We start from the raw sequence: 15,482 nt of genomic DNA, 5'->3' as shown, positions 1-15,482 counted from the left end.
ACCGTGTTTCTCCCGCACCCCTCGTGGGCAAGGAGCAATAGCTGGATGCAGAAAGGAAATAGTTTCAGATCTGTTTCCATCTTAATAGCCAGCTATTCAACCTGCTCTAAGAAATGGGAAGGCAGAGAGGGAACGAGGGAGAAAGAGGTGTAAATGTGTCTCTGTGTGATGGTTTGAGGGAGGGGAGGGAGGAAGGTTGGTTTGTTTACTACAGTTTTACTTCATTAATATTTTAGTCTCAGGTGCAGCACTCGGAGAGTCTCACCAAAATCGCAGAAGCACTGATTGTGGTGTTTGTGACAGTGCCATGGGGCATTTGCATTATTTATCCCAGGCTGCGCTACCCATACAGCTTCCAGGGAATATTTTCAGACAGAATCGCTAATTAGCACATATGTGGAATCTTCTCAAAAAAGCAGTTGGGAACTCTCCTCATTACTTTTTAATTTTTTTCTATTTGCCGAGTGCTCTGTCAAAAGACGGAAATGCAAAATGATGGCTGGGAGGAATTTTGCATACTAAGTGCAGGGGATAACGAGGAAGGCGCCTCGTGGCAGCTCGACGGCGAGCGCCTCCTCATGGCCTCGCCTCGCTGCCTCGAGTCCCCGCAGATACGCCAGGGCTCACGTCCGCCTGAAGGGAAGGTGACCAGATGCAGGGAAACAAGGAGCCTCGTGTACCTTCACTAGCTGCACACAAGAGAGACCGGGGACAGATGCAGCTTTGTCCAACCTTGGTACACACTGTGATGTGGCAAGGAGCCAAAATTCCCAATTCTGTGCAAGTGTGAAGAGAACAGGAAGCCCACCCTTGTTATTTCATCTTTGCTCCAGACTCATAAAACAATGGAGTTGATTTTGCCCACCCTCAATGGTGCGACTAAAATAAAAGCTGTCGTGTATTTGTTTTACGAATGGCATATCATGTTCATTCGGTGTTCTTTTAGTGGGGACACCTTTTCTATTTGTATTAGGCAGGTTTCCTTTTTTTTCTGTTTTCGATGCCTGCTAAAAAAACATTTTGTATAGGCAATCCTACTCAAATGCGTAATTCCATTAGATTTATTTGTTCTTTTTAAAACTGTAGATTTTATGTATATTTTGATGATTTTATTGTGTCTGTTGATTTTATCGATATTTTCTCAATAATGTTTTGTATTATTTCATGTAAGCCGCTTTGAGATTTTTTAAAAAATTATTAAGCAATATATATGTTTACTTTTACTTTGGGTGGTTTACTAAGGTTCATGCCTTTCTCTCTCGTTGCTGCGACTTAGCTTGCTTTTCCTCTTGTGATCCTGGACTTAATGGATACAGTCAAAGTTAGGTCCATGTATACATTCCTCTGGCTTCCCGTCAGAAGAAGGGTGGGACGCAGTGGCAGGAGAAGACATTGGTGGCTCCTGGTGGTGGCCCTTTGTTTCCACAAGCTGCCTTTTATCATCTTCCAAACTGCTCTGGAATGACTCCTGTAGGTCACACCCACACCATACTTTTAAGCATATTTACACCACTTTAAAAGTAATGGCTTCCCCCAAAGAATCATGGGAAAGGTAACTTCACCCTCACAAAGCTACAGTTCCTAGCACCCTTAACAAACTACAATTCCCAGGAGTCTTTGGGGGAAAGCAACAGCATACTGCCTCTGACAGTGAAGGTAGTTAGAATCCTAGAATTGTAGAGCTGGAAGAGTCTCCAAGGTTCATTTAGTTCAATCCCCTGCAATGCAAGAATCTCAACTAAAGCATCCATCACAGATGGCCATCCATGGCAGATAGGATGTAGGTGGTGCTGTGGTCGAATCCCTGCAATGGGCCGAGCTCCCGTTGCTCTGTCCTAGCTCCTGCCAACCTAGCAGTTCGAAAGCACGCTAGTGCGATTAGATAAATAGGTACCGCTGTGGCGGGAAGGTAAACGACATTTCCGTGTGCTTTGGCTTCCATCATGGTGTCCCATTGTGCCAGAAGCGGTTTAGTCATGCTGCCACATGACCTGGAAAGCTGTTTGTGGACAAACACCAGCTCTTTCAGCCTGAAAGCGAGATGAGCGCCGCAACCCCACAGTCACCTTTGAGTGGTTTTAACCATCCAGGGGTCCTTAACCTTTACCTTTACCATGGCAGTTGTTGGTCCTGCAGCAACAAGAGGCTCACAGGTTCCTCATACCTGCCTGAGATGAACTGAAGGTGATGGAAAAGTCAGCAGGAACCAACTCATATTTTTGTGTTTTTGTCCTCTTAATGTCCTCAACACCAAGGGGGACAGGGCTCCACACATATATTTTCTGCTGTATAGGAAGCCATGCATAAAAGATTGAAACAGACTAGACTTCTGGAGATGAATTTCCACATCTCACATTTAGGACTGGATAGCTGTTCCTAACATTGGGTTGGGAATCATAAGAGCAGGTGGTGTGAAAACATGCATATATGTGTATTTGGTTCAGGACCATAGAGTGCATTTATCTGAGACTCGAGTAACAAATAGCTATCAGGGGATATATTTTTATATATAGTTTATAAATACCAATAAGTGCTAACTTTAATATAAATAAATCAGTTCTGCAACATTTGGTTCAGCTACCTTTCCTGGAGAACCATCCCCCTTTGCTGAAAATGCTAGTTTCAAATCTAGTTTTGGCAAAAAAAATGCCTGGAATGAGAAACCTACAACAGTCTTCAATTTGATTGGCACATGGAACAAGTGATTTGGGGTGTGAAACAGCAGGTAGGCAAGATCTCCTTTGCCCTTCTCTAATGATTCTGTAAAAGCTGTAATTTTAACACTTCTGCAAAGCAATTCTCAAGTAACCTAGGTGAATCTGATACACAGACACACACCACATAATTAAACATGCCCCAGAGCAGATGCGATACACATAAAAGCAACTGGATGATTTGGTCCTACTAGGCCTAAAAGAAAATGACAACAGACTGAAAGCACAATGCTAACGTGCTCAAAATGGCTGCCTTTTATAGAGAGCTTGCGTGAAGACCATTGCACTGCAATGCCAGACTAAAACTGGATTGGCATATGCACTGGAGATGTAGTTGTGAAGGGAAAGAAAAATAAAATATGCCAGCCATGAAGAAAATCAGTTGTGCTATGGGCATAGAATCATAGAGTTGGAAGGTTCTCTGAGGATCACTGCAACACAGGAATGTGCAGCTGTCTCATACGGGGATCAAACCTGCAACCTTAGCATTATCAGCACCATGCTCTATCCAACTGAGCTATCCAGTAAGAGTGTAACTAACCCATTAACTAGAGGCTTTGGAAAGGGGAATGTATGCTGATACAGGGTGAGATGTTCCTGACCTAACAACCGGAGGCCTTGGAAAAAAAATGAGATCATTGTGCAACCTCAAGTTATGGATGTGATACTAGGGATTGGGTGTGTGTGTGCTTATACGAGTGGGTTGATGCTTTCTTGCGATGTGACAGATTAATAAATATCCTGGTCTAGAAAGCAAATCCATGGTGTTGAGATATCAGTTAATGTCTGATTGTAAGATTGTGGAAGGTACTATTGACTGGACGGTCATGTGTAATGCATGTTCCTAAATCAAATCAGTAGGCTAAAGTAATAGATAATAGTCATGTGGTACAGATGCACACACTGAAAAGGTGGGTCTATTCTGAGTCTGTCAAATAGGACTTGAATTGGTCCAGGCTTCTCCAGAACCCAGATGCAAATCCTATTTCAGTGCCCATTCCTCATGTGACTACAATTTCTGCGTCCTGCTACTCTGTCACAGTCCTGTTGGTTCAGTTTCACCGGAGGGGAGGTTCCGAAGCAGGCAGCCTGCTCTGCATGTTGTTAACGGGCAGACTCTCATCTTTCCCTCTCCTTTCTGAGGTAGGACTACTGAGATTCACTTCTGCATATTTATCTGCTAGAAACATTACTACCGAATCTGAGCAAGTGGGAAAAGAAATTGGTATCTTAGAGAAAAAAGAGACAGAGGATGCATTCAGAAGTGGGGATTGTTGTGTTAGTTTTCCTGGTTATAACGCTGGCACCGCTGTCCCGGTTTCTAACGCTCCTTTTACAATGCATTGCCCGCTGCATTATGGAACTGTGGCTTTTTGATCAGTACCACTGCCACGTCATGCTAAATTTCGTTCATATCAGTGGGCGTGGTGTGATAGCAGATGTCATTGGACATGTTGCCACTCTTTGTACACATGCACACCTCTGCCAGGAAACTCATAGCCACTCAATCATGGAATCTTATACTCATATAATTCTAGAGTTGGAAGGGTCCCTGAGGATCATGTAGTCCAACCCCTTGCAATGCATGAATCTGCAGCTGTCCCTGACGGGAATCGAACCTGCAACCTTGGCGTTATCAGCACCATACTGTTAACTGACTGAGCTATCCAGGTAAGCTAATGCAGTGATCTATCTCCATGTGAAGCGAGAGCATGAGTGAGTACAATTCATGCTTCAGTCTAGCAAAGGCAATTGTGTTAAGCTCTGAAATTACACACCTGAATTTTCGTGTGCATATTTTTTCAGAACTGAAACTCTCCTAAAGAGTCTGGGAAACCTTACAGTGGGCCAATTTGCCAATTATAAGAGGACTTGTCTCACGCAGAAGGCTGGAAATGATGGCCTTCAAAACACTTCGGCATCTACAATGCTATCATTGTATAATGCAGCCGTAGCAAATGGAAGTACTTGATCCAAACACTCTTATGTTCTCAAGCTGATTTCCATAGTTATGTTAGGCAAAAAGCTGTTCTTGTGTGAGTAAAATGACACATCCATAGGCAGCTTAAAACACAGTGTGGTTGTTTCCAGTTGCTTTTTTACATCGCTGTACACACCAGAGAAGAGGTGGGGCATTTTCACCCAATGCCTATTACTTGATATGTTTCCCTGAACAGGATGGGGACCAAAGGCGGACAAACTACCCCAGAAGGAACACAATGTGTCTCCCCCCAGAGGTATTACCCCTTCCCCTAACACCCCATTTAATTAATGTGATTTAAATGTAATAAATTTCCAACAAATTAACAAATAATTTAATGTGGAAATTACTTCTATTGGGTACTTTTAAATATATGAGAACCCAGTAGCTTGCACTTCCCTTGCACTATTTAGGACAAGCTTTGCCAGCTGGTGACTTCCAGATGCTCTGGATGAGTGTTGACTGGGGCTGGTGGAAGCTGTAGTTCAAAACATCTGGAAAAAGGCTGATCTAGGTTGATATCCAATTCTGGTGTTCCACATGCACAACAAACTTAACACTGGCTCAAATGGGACTCCTTCTCCTCTTCCCTGCATCCTTTCCAAATGCCCCAAAATCTGCTATGGAGGTTGGAGGACCCTCTGGGCCAGGTTGGGGGAGGGGAAGGTTTTCAAGATGGAGGAGAGGAATGGAAGGGCCTGTCCCATCTGATGGTGTCATGGATGTCATCCACAGATTTTAAGGGGGGAAATGGCATTGAAAATGATTAATGAACCGGTACTCATTTTTGCACGGCTGAAGGGCTGTGTACATAAAATGTACATTATTTGATTTCTAGGAATAACCTCCTGAAAAAAGTTAATTACAACTTTGATTTTAGATTTGATTAGTATTGTATCCACCCCAGTTGACCAGATTGACTTGTGTTGTGTTCATTCCTTATGTTAATTAATATATGTTTTTGTGATGCAATGCATTTCTATAATTGGGCATTTTTTCCTGCAGAAAAATATAGCTATGGCAAATATTTACTGGAAAATCTTTCACCCCACATCAGAGTGTATGCCCACTCTGCCTGCATTTCAACATGTATTGCATGAATAAGTGATTTGATGAAGCTACTACTACAAACTGAGTAGTGTTTTTGGCACAATTACAAGTTTTTGAACTTGTAAGTCATAGTTGATAATGAACTGGTGGCACACTCCTACAGAAATACACTAATCATCTATCCAGTTACCTGGCAATAAGCCCTATTAAACTCAACAAGAATTAATTCTGAGTATTGATGTACAGGACTGCGCTATAAGTTCTTATGTAAACGATGGTGCATTAGGAAGCTAGATTCAGAAGATTAACTGTGAGATTTCCAATAGCCCAGTTGCTACATTTCAATTAGCTGCTCTTTAATTATGGAGACTCATTAATCTCCTAGAGTTCGTCTGGTAGCCACCAACTGATATGAGACCTCTGTAACTCAAGTCTCCTTTCCCTTAGGGTGAACATGACGAGTTTAATTTGCCTGAAGGCTTTTGACTGTAAAATCCCAACCAGATTTAAACAAGGAAAGCAAAGGAACAGTGGCGAGATCCCAGATCGAGGCAGGTGTTTCTTCTTAATATTCCCAGGAAAACAGTTTTGAATTTTAATATTGTACATCAAGTTTCTTCAGGTGTGCAACTGAAATCTATCACAAATGCCCAATACAGTAGGCGGTGATGAACTGAAGAAAACCATGACCTGGAAAGAAAGAAAGAAAGAAAGAAAGAAAGAAAGAAAGAAAGAAAGAAAGAAAGGGAGAGAGAACCATCCCTTCTACCGTATTTATTTTGGGGTTGTGGTTGTTTTGTTCACAATATTTGTATGTTCCTTTTCAACCATAGTGGTTCCCAAAGAGGCCAGCCTATGCATTCACCCTGCTCTCACACAGAAATCTCTCTCTCTCTCTCTCTCTCTCTCTCTCTCTCTCTCTCTCTCTCTCTCTCTCACACACACACACACACACACGAAGAAGCTGCATGAGTCATGAATCAGACCATTGGGCCATATACCTCCACACTGTCCACACTGAGTGGCTCCAGGTTTTCAAGCAGGGTTCTCTTGTAGCCCTTTCTGAAGACGCCAGGGACTGGACTGGGGACCTTCTGCATGCAAAGCAGATGCTGTACCACTGAGCTGGCATTCTCTGGTACCTGTCCCTAGTGATATCACTGATAATATTTGTCCCTGCCTTCATCTTTTCAGGATGCCTTAAATAGTTTTCAATCGAATTGCTGGGCTGACCCAAGACGTTCGCCTGCCTGAAACTGATTACTTATTGACATTTATTAGTTCATCTCATAGATGTCATAGTATAGATTCTCCAGGCACTTGTTAGCTCAGAGAAAAGGCAAGTAAGAGGGGACACGATAGAAGTTCATAAAATGATGCACGGCATTGAGAAAGCAGATAGAGAAAAGTTTTCCTTCCTCTCTTGTAAGACTAGAACACATGAACATCCATTGAAGCTTAATGCTGGAGTCAAGAGAGAGAAAAGAAAGCTCTTCTTCACACAATAGTTAAACTATTGAATTATCTTTAAAGTCCTGGGAGAATATATATACAGTATACAGTGTATTTGCCTAGTGCTGGCAAGATGTTAAACGTGCACAGGCTGGGAGGATGCAGCAATGTGCTACATGAACTGCCCCCTCTCCTCCCCACCCCGAGCCGCTCTGCTAGCAGCTGCTGACGGCCCTGCCTGCAACATGCCCTCTGGGCTCCAGGGTCCCAGGCAGCTGGCAGCGACGGTGATTTTCATTGCGCGCACATCTCCCCGCAGATAGCAGTACAAGGTCCATTTGCCTGCTGCTGACGTGGTTTCCCGAAGCTCAGAGGCTTCTGGGTTCCCAGTGAGCCAGTGGCAGCGCTCTCAATCAGCTGCAGCGGTGGCTTTCGGCACCTAGTTTATTCTTATTTAAGGGATTACTCCAGCAATGATTATTTCCTTCCCTTGTCCAGCTGGTTAGGGACCCTACTTGGGGGATGGGAGAAGGAACAAGTTAATCACCCGCATAGCAATGTGTTTGAAGTCCTCGTAAGTTAGTTTACAGACTTTCCTATTGACTTTTTTTTAAAAGGGTGAGTAGTTCCTGTTGTAATAACAATGGGACATGACAAGGCATGCATTTCTGGGCCATTAAGGCTCCTCTTTTTGGCCTTATGCTCACAGTTCTCCAGAGGCTTGCATTAATGGCTTAGTAATACGACACACCCTATAGTGTCTTATCGCTTAATTGGACTCCAGACAAATTCAGTTAAAACCACACATGCTGTTCTCTTTATTGCGACTACGATGCAGCTTTCCCCCCTTTTATTTCCCACATTCTCTGGTGCTTTTGAAGGTATCTGAGTTGCACTAAATGCATCTCTTGAGAATGCAGATTGTGAAGGCAGAGGTTTAACTGTGCCTCACAGGCATTCCCCCATAAAACTAGGAATATGTTCTTCTGGAAAGTTCAAGATGGCATCAAAACTACCCACCCCGAGAATCTCAATGAAACTGCACAAAGGGTTATTGGGAGAAGTGTTAAATAGGATGATCACGAGGCAATTTTCACAGACATCTAGAACAGTGTTTTTCAACCTTTTTTGGGCAAGGGCACACTTGTTTCATGAAAAAAATCACGAGGCACACCACCATTAGAAAATGTTAAAAAAATTAACTCTGTGCCTATATTGACTATATACAAAGTAATTCTCTTGAATTTTTCAATTTTTCCCACGGCACACCAGGCAACATCTCGCGGCACACTAGTGTGCCGCGGAACAGTGGTTGAAAAACACTGATCTAGAAGACTGCCTCAGTTTCCCAATTTTGAATCTCCCACCTCACCTTTCACCAGCACTACTATCCCAGAGCACATACCCGCCAACATTTCTCCAATGAAAATAGGGGCATCCTATTAAATGTTGTTGTTGATGATGATAATACCCCACCCATCTGACTGGGTCGCCCCAGCCATTCTGGGCGGCTTCCAACATATATAAAAACACAATAAAACATTAAACATTAAAAAAGCTTCCCTATACAGGGCTACCTTCAGATGTCTTCTAAAGGATATATAGTTACTTATCTCCTTGGCTCGAGGGTCGCACAACTCCACACCCTCCAACATTTCTCTGATGAAATTGGTACGTCCTAATGAAAAGTGGGATGTTCTGGGATCAGATCAGAAACTGGAATGACTTCTGTAAATCCGGGACTATCCCTTAAAAACAGAGACACTTAGAGGGTCTGAGAGCATTTTCTTACAGTTTCTTGTGAAGCTGCTGAAAATCTCAGTTTGCAGTCTGCTTCATTGGTTGGCCCCAAGAGTGACTGCTTGATTTAGTTCTACAACAAGGATGGGGTTATGTACAAGGCTGTTATGGAAGGAGATCTGGGGATGTTGCACAGCTGCTCCTTTCTGTTTTAAAAAGATGGATTTTCTGAGTAGGATAGTGGGTGGGGAGAAAGCTGAATGGGAAAAAATATAGAAGTTTTATTCATGGTTGCCCTGTAAAAAATAAGTGAACGAAATGTGACTATTCCACACTAAATGCTCAGTGTGGAAGTAGCTATAGATTAGATTCTCTTCCTAATTCTCCTCCCTCAGCAACTACCTCCATCTTTAGAAATGTATTGTTCTTATTTCTGGGTACTTCTTCTTTGGTGATCACTTGTAGCTGAGTAAGATTGTCTTCCATAAACACAGTTTTAACAACGAGTCCATAAGTGACCGTGGAGGCCAATTCTGGATCCACACAGTTGATCATGGTGTGGATTTGCCAAGCGTGCCTTCCTTTTAGCGTGTTTCTCCCTTGTGTCCTGAGTTCAACTGTCTTCAGAGCCCATGACACCTTTGGTAAAGGCTGTTCTCCAACTGGAGCGCTCGCAGGCCAGTGTTTCTCAGTTCTCAGTGTTTATACTACATTTTTAAAGATTTGCCTTGAGAGAGTCTTTAAAACTCTTTTGTTGACCACCAGCATTATGTTTTCCATTTTTAAGTTTGGAATAGAATAGTTGCTTTGGAAGACAATCATCAGGCATCTGCACAACATGACCACACCCAACAAAGTTGATGTTGAAGAATCATTGCTTCAACACTGGTGATCTTTGCTTCTTCCAGTACACTGATATTAGTTTACCTTTCTGTGTAAATAATTTTACACAGTGATGTGTAAAATTTTTCAGAGACACTGTTGATGGAATCTTTTGAGGAGTTGGAGATGGCATTTATAAGTGGTCCATGTTTCACAAGCATATAGTAAGGTTGGTAGTACAATAGCTTTGCAAACAAGCATTTTGGTTTCCCTGCGAATGTCCTGGTTCTCAAACACTTTGCACTTCAATCGGGAGAAAGCCACACTTGCAGAGCTCAGGCGATGCTGGATTTCGGCATCAATGTTGGCCCTTGTGGAAAGATAACTGCCTAGGTAGGAGAAGTGATTGACGTTTTCCAACGTTACACCATTGAGTTGGATTTGTGGCGCTGCAGAGGGGTTATTTTGTACTTGTTGGTACAGCACTTTGGTTTTTTTGGTTGTTGAGTGATAGGCCAAGCTTTTCGTAAGCTTCTGCAAAGATATTTAGGATGGTTTGGAGGTCATCCTCTGAGCGTGCACACACTATGTTGTCATCAGCATACTGAAGCTCTATGATGGAAGTTACAGTAACCTTACTCTTTGCTTTCACCCTGCTCAGATTGAAGAGCTTTCCATTACACTGTATATGTAAAGCACCGCCCCCACCTCCAAGAATCCTGGTAATTGTAGTTTACTCCTCACAGAGTTACAATACCCAGCACCCTTAACAAACTACAGTTCCCATGACTCTTTGGGGTGAAATGTGTTTTAGATATAGAGAGTGTACGCAGACACTGTTTCCTTCTGAGTTTGGTGGGTCAATAAGTGAGGGCTATGGAATACACTGTTCTTGCTGAAAACATTCATGAGGCGCAAGTCTCAGCCATCAGCTTATGAGCTGATCCAAGAAAATTAAAGAATTTGTGCTGATAGCAGCAGGTTTTGTATCAAGCTCTTCATGGGAATTTTACCAGCAGTTAACAGAATAGAAAAAAAAATCAATAATAAATAAAAACATCTGTCAGTCAGTGATCTCCTTAGAGATTTCAAATATACAGCATCACAAGCAACTGAACACACTTTGCTCTTGGACACAGTAAGAGAGGGAGAGAGACCCTGTGGCCAAAATTATGTCCTCTATTTTGAGAACAAAGTTTGCTTCAGTAAGGCAGTCCTAGTTAATATTTATAAGCCCAGCTGTTTTCTTTGGCTTGAAATGCAGCAAAACTGCATCTTGATTGGTGGAAAACTTAACAGAATTATCTGGAAGCCAAGCGAGATGCATAGTGATGAAAAATCAAGAAATAACTGAGGCTGTAATCCTATTTACATCTACCTGATAAATTAAATAGGACTTGCTTCTAAGTAGACATGGTTAGGATTACACCAGATGTGACTCTAGTAAACAAATATGAACCTATCTCCTTGCTGCATAATGACTATAAACTATTTATATTGATATTGGTGGAAAGGTTATAGGAGGCTTAGTTTGGACAGATTCGAGTATACACTTCCATACATTACTTCTGGTAAATGAGTCAACATGTCCACTGAAAATTTGTGTCCCGGGCTTTTTGGAATTGTCTACCCATGTACTTCCATTCATGGATCACTGACTTGTCATGGCAAAGGGGCTTGAATAACTCCAAGAAGCTATGAGCTATGCTGTGCAGTGCCACCCAAGACGGACAGGTCATAGCTGAGAATTTAGACTAAATGTGATCCACCTGGAGAAGGAACTGGCAAACCATTCCAGTATTTTGCCAAGAAAACTCCATGGACATAAAAAGGAGAAGCTTTGAGAAGAGTTAGAATTTCCAAGGCATGCTCTGGTTCATGGGGTCATGGAGAGTCAAACATGATTAAGACCCATGTACTATCTGAAACCAAGGGGGCTCATTGGTTGCCGGATATGAAATATATTGGCATTATTTTCAGTTCTCCTACTCAGCTATGTAGACACCAGAATCCTCCCTGAAGCTGAAAGGAGAGCCGTTTGTGGAGATGGGAAGGAGCATTGTGGGAAAAGAGGCTGAGGGATGGCCTGGGGGTGCCTTGGGGCCTGAACGAAGCTCTTTCCTCCACCTCTTTGCTTTTGTCAAAGCTGCCCTTAACAAAGGCTGAAACTGTCATTCAATAAAGTTTATGAACTGAGAATAAGGAACGGCCGCCCCACTTTAACTAGCCTTCTGAAAGTCGCTCATATTATTCATCAGTAGCTGCTGTTTTATTTATAGGTTTATTGTTGAATGCCAAAATAGACATCTAAGCATTTTGCAAAGCATAAGGAAGAAGTTTCTGACGATAAGAGCTATTCGATGGTGGAATGGATACCCTTGGGAGACTGTGGACCCTCCTTCCTTGGAGGTTTTCCAGTAGAGATTGGATGGCCATCTGTCATGGGAGCTTTAGTTGAGATTCCTGAATCACTGGGAGTTGGACTAGATGACCTTCGGGGTCCCTTTCAACTCTACCATAATATGATTCTATGCCAGCAAGCTTAAACTGAAAAGGAGATTCCTTTTGAAGATGAGAAAAACAAAAATGCTATGTTGTCTTCTACATGTGCTTTGAAGTGACTTCTTAACAGTGCAATCCTGTACCTGTCTACTCAGAAGTAAGTCCCTGTGACATACATATGTATAGAACAGAAGTCTAAAGCTTTTATTTTTGATTTTGATTTCTAGCACCTCCCACAAATGAAGCACAAAACTGACTTTTTGAGCTGAGACATAAATAAAGCAATGTTGCTTAAATGTTTATCCCAATAGGCTTGCAGATGTATTTTATCGCATCTGCTGAATGCTCTCTGTGCACTGGGCAAGGATATTTTATTTCACGTAATATACAGCATGACACATTACTTTCTAAAAGCCACCTTTCCTATTTTATAAGGTAGAGGATATATTTATTGCCTTGGGCATAATGGCCAGAAAGCCCAGGAAGCAGAAATGCTATGATGGTTCTTCTGACGATTTTTCTCTGTGTCTTTAAGGCAAGACTACAGAATTATCTCTTTGGTTACTTTTCCATTGCTGAAGACAGTCCTAAGCCAGAACCATCCAGGAGGAATTTCATGCCATGTGCATTCTGTACAAAGTGTCAAGAAAGCAATCATGTTGTGGATAGATGTGTGTGGCTGCAGTGGTGGAAGCTGACTAACCATAGAGCTACAAAGATGGAAGGCCAGACAGTCCCAACAATATTATCAGCCCTAATCCTTTGATTTAAAGCTCTATCATCCACATAGCCAGGCTAATACAAAAAATCTGTAGACCATCATCTTTTCATCACTGCTTCAATAAAATGACTACGGTACCTGTAGATCCCCTCTTTCGTCAATTTCACGGGGTCCCCTTTAGCTTGCTAAGAGGATAAAGATGAATAATGAACAATAACAGTCTTCCCACAACCTGGTGCCCTTCAGAGGTTTTGGCCTACAAATTCCATCAACTCTAGCAGCCATATCTAACGTTCAGGGATGGTGAAATTTGTAGTCCACAAGATATAGAGGGCACCAGGATGTGGGAGGCTGGCTTAGGGTGGATCTACACACTGGCAGAAAAATGCTATAAATAAGTAAAAAATTAAATCATTGTAACAAAAGGGGGGGAAACGCTATGGAAAATTGCATAAAATATTTTTCCTCCAGTGCTGTCTGGTTTTGCATGTTTATAACGCATTCAAAACACTGTTTTTTGGGTTTTTTAAAACTAAAGTAGCTGAGTCCTTAGAGTATGAGAAAGGGGTTGAAAAGTACTGATTCCCCTCACAGAGCTACCATTCCCAGAGTTCCTTGCAAAGAAGGAGTGATTGTTAAACCACACTGGGAATTGTAGCTCTCTGAGGGGAATGCGGTCTCCTAACAATGCTCAGCACTATTAACAAACTCTGTTTCCCAGGATTCTTTGAAGGAAGCCATGACCATTAAAGTGGTGTAAGAATGTTTTTAAATGTATGGTGCATATCTGGACATCCTGCAACTACAGGTGCCTCCCCAGTTAAGTGCATTTGATTCACGTGTGACCGAGTATATTTGCGGCACTGGGAAAGGATTAAATAAATTGATTTAATCTGCAGAAGGGCGTGAAAAGGGCAAACAATGGCCCGAAAAGAGCAGGAAAACAGCAAAAATGGCATGAAAAGAGTGGGGAGATGGCTAGCAATCCCAGAAGCCTTTGCAACTGCAATTCTAGGAGCCGTGGCACCGACCTTTGAGGCCTGTGGAGAGTTGGAGTTTGAGAAAGGAGGTTTGGAGGGAGTGATTGTAGTGGAGTCTTGTAAGTGTTGTTGGTTTTTAAAAGGGGTTTCCAAGGGTTTCCAGAGGTTTAGAGGGTGCTTACAGGTTTCTTAGACGGCGTTCCCCACTGTATGCAGTTTCACATGTACACGCGGTACCCGGGAATGTGACCCCCGTGTATGTAGGGAGATATCTGTACTTATGCAGACTCCCACAGGGATGGAATGAAGAGCAAACAGACAGATGAGGCCACTGAATAAAATGTATTACAAATGCTCCTGTTCCCACCTGTCAAGGATGTAGAACCGAGTGAATAAGGGCAGCATTGCCCATTCTCCTGCCACACCAAACTTCACAATTTCTCAGTGTACATGTTGTTTCTCAAAATGGATCCAAACGCACATTGGATTGGAAGCTCCTGTTTCTGGTAACGTATTTAAAGCACATACAACTCAAATCAGCTCCTCTGTGAAATGCACATGCAGAAGCGCCCTGAATGCAAAACAATTCCTGCTAGCAGATACTGAGCAATTTCACTTCATCTTTGCTTACGTCTCTCTTACTTTTAATGAACAGTGAAGATTATTGGTTTATTGGAACTAATAACCAAAATTATGTTCATGGTTATTGTCTCTTTACTCAAACATGGCAGTAAAACGGAGACCCCTGGTGCATTATATTCTGCAAGCATGATTAACGGGCCCGAGGAAATGCCTCTATATTTCAAATGAGAAATATTTCAAATGAGGAATATTGCTGGAAAGATTAATTTCTCTAGAACTGGGTTGGGAATACTGCGGAGGGATTTATCCCCACGGGGCATATGGAAGAACCCAAACCATGTCATAAGCAGATTGTATTGTTAGTAATGGAAATGTGATCTAAGTTTGAAAAGCTACATAGCATCTTTTTCAGCTACAAAAAGCAGATTGGAGAAACCAATGGGCCAAGGACTAATGGGCCAAAGGCCAAACTAGATAACATACTACTTGAAATTGGACAAATGACCTTTAAAAAGTAATGAGTAAATGTGGGGATCTTTATCTCAACAGGGCCTCTGATGTGAGTGTGTGCGCGTGCACACACACAACCTCCAGTCCTGATCTGGATCGGAGGTCCGGTGCCTGTTTTCTGTATTTGAAGGAAGTTATTTTTTATTTTTTATATTAAATTTATATACCACCCTTCGTCAAAAGATCTCGGGGTGGTTCACAAGATGAAAATACAACAAAAAAGCTCAAATAAATAGTTAAAACAGAAACAACAAAACAGACACCCCACATCCGCCCTCCCACAAACACATTTAAAAGGCTGTAGAATGTTAATCAGCCCAAGGCCTGGTTGCAGAGGAATGTTTTCACTTGGCACCTAAAAATATATATAATGAAGGTGCCAGACAAACCTCCCAGAACAGCTCACAGTTTTGCCAATGGAAGCTTTT

Source organism: Lacerta agilis, chromosome 7 (assembly GCF_009819535.1).
Source record: "Lacerta agilis isolate rLacAgi1 chromosome 7, rLacAgi1.pri, whole genome shotgun sequence".
Classification (NCBI taxonomy): Eukaryota; Metazoa; Chordata; class Lepidosauria; order Squamata; family Lacertidae; genus Lacerta; species Lacerta agilis.
Note: the sequence above shows the minus strand (reverse complement) of the source record.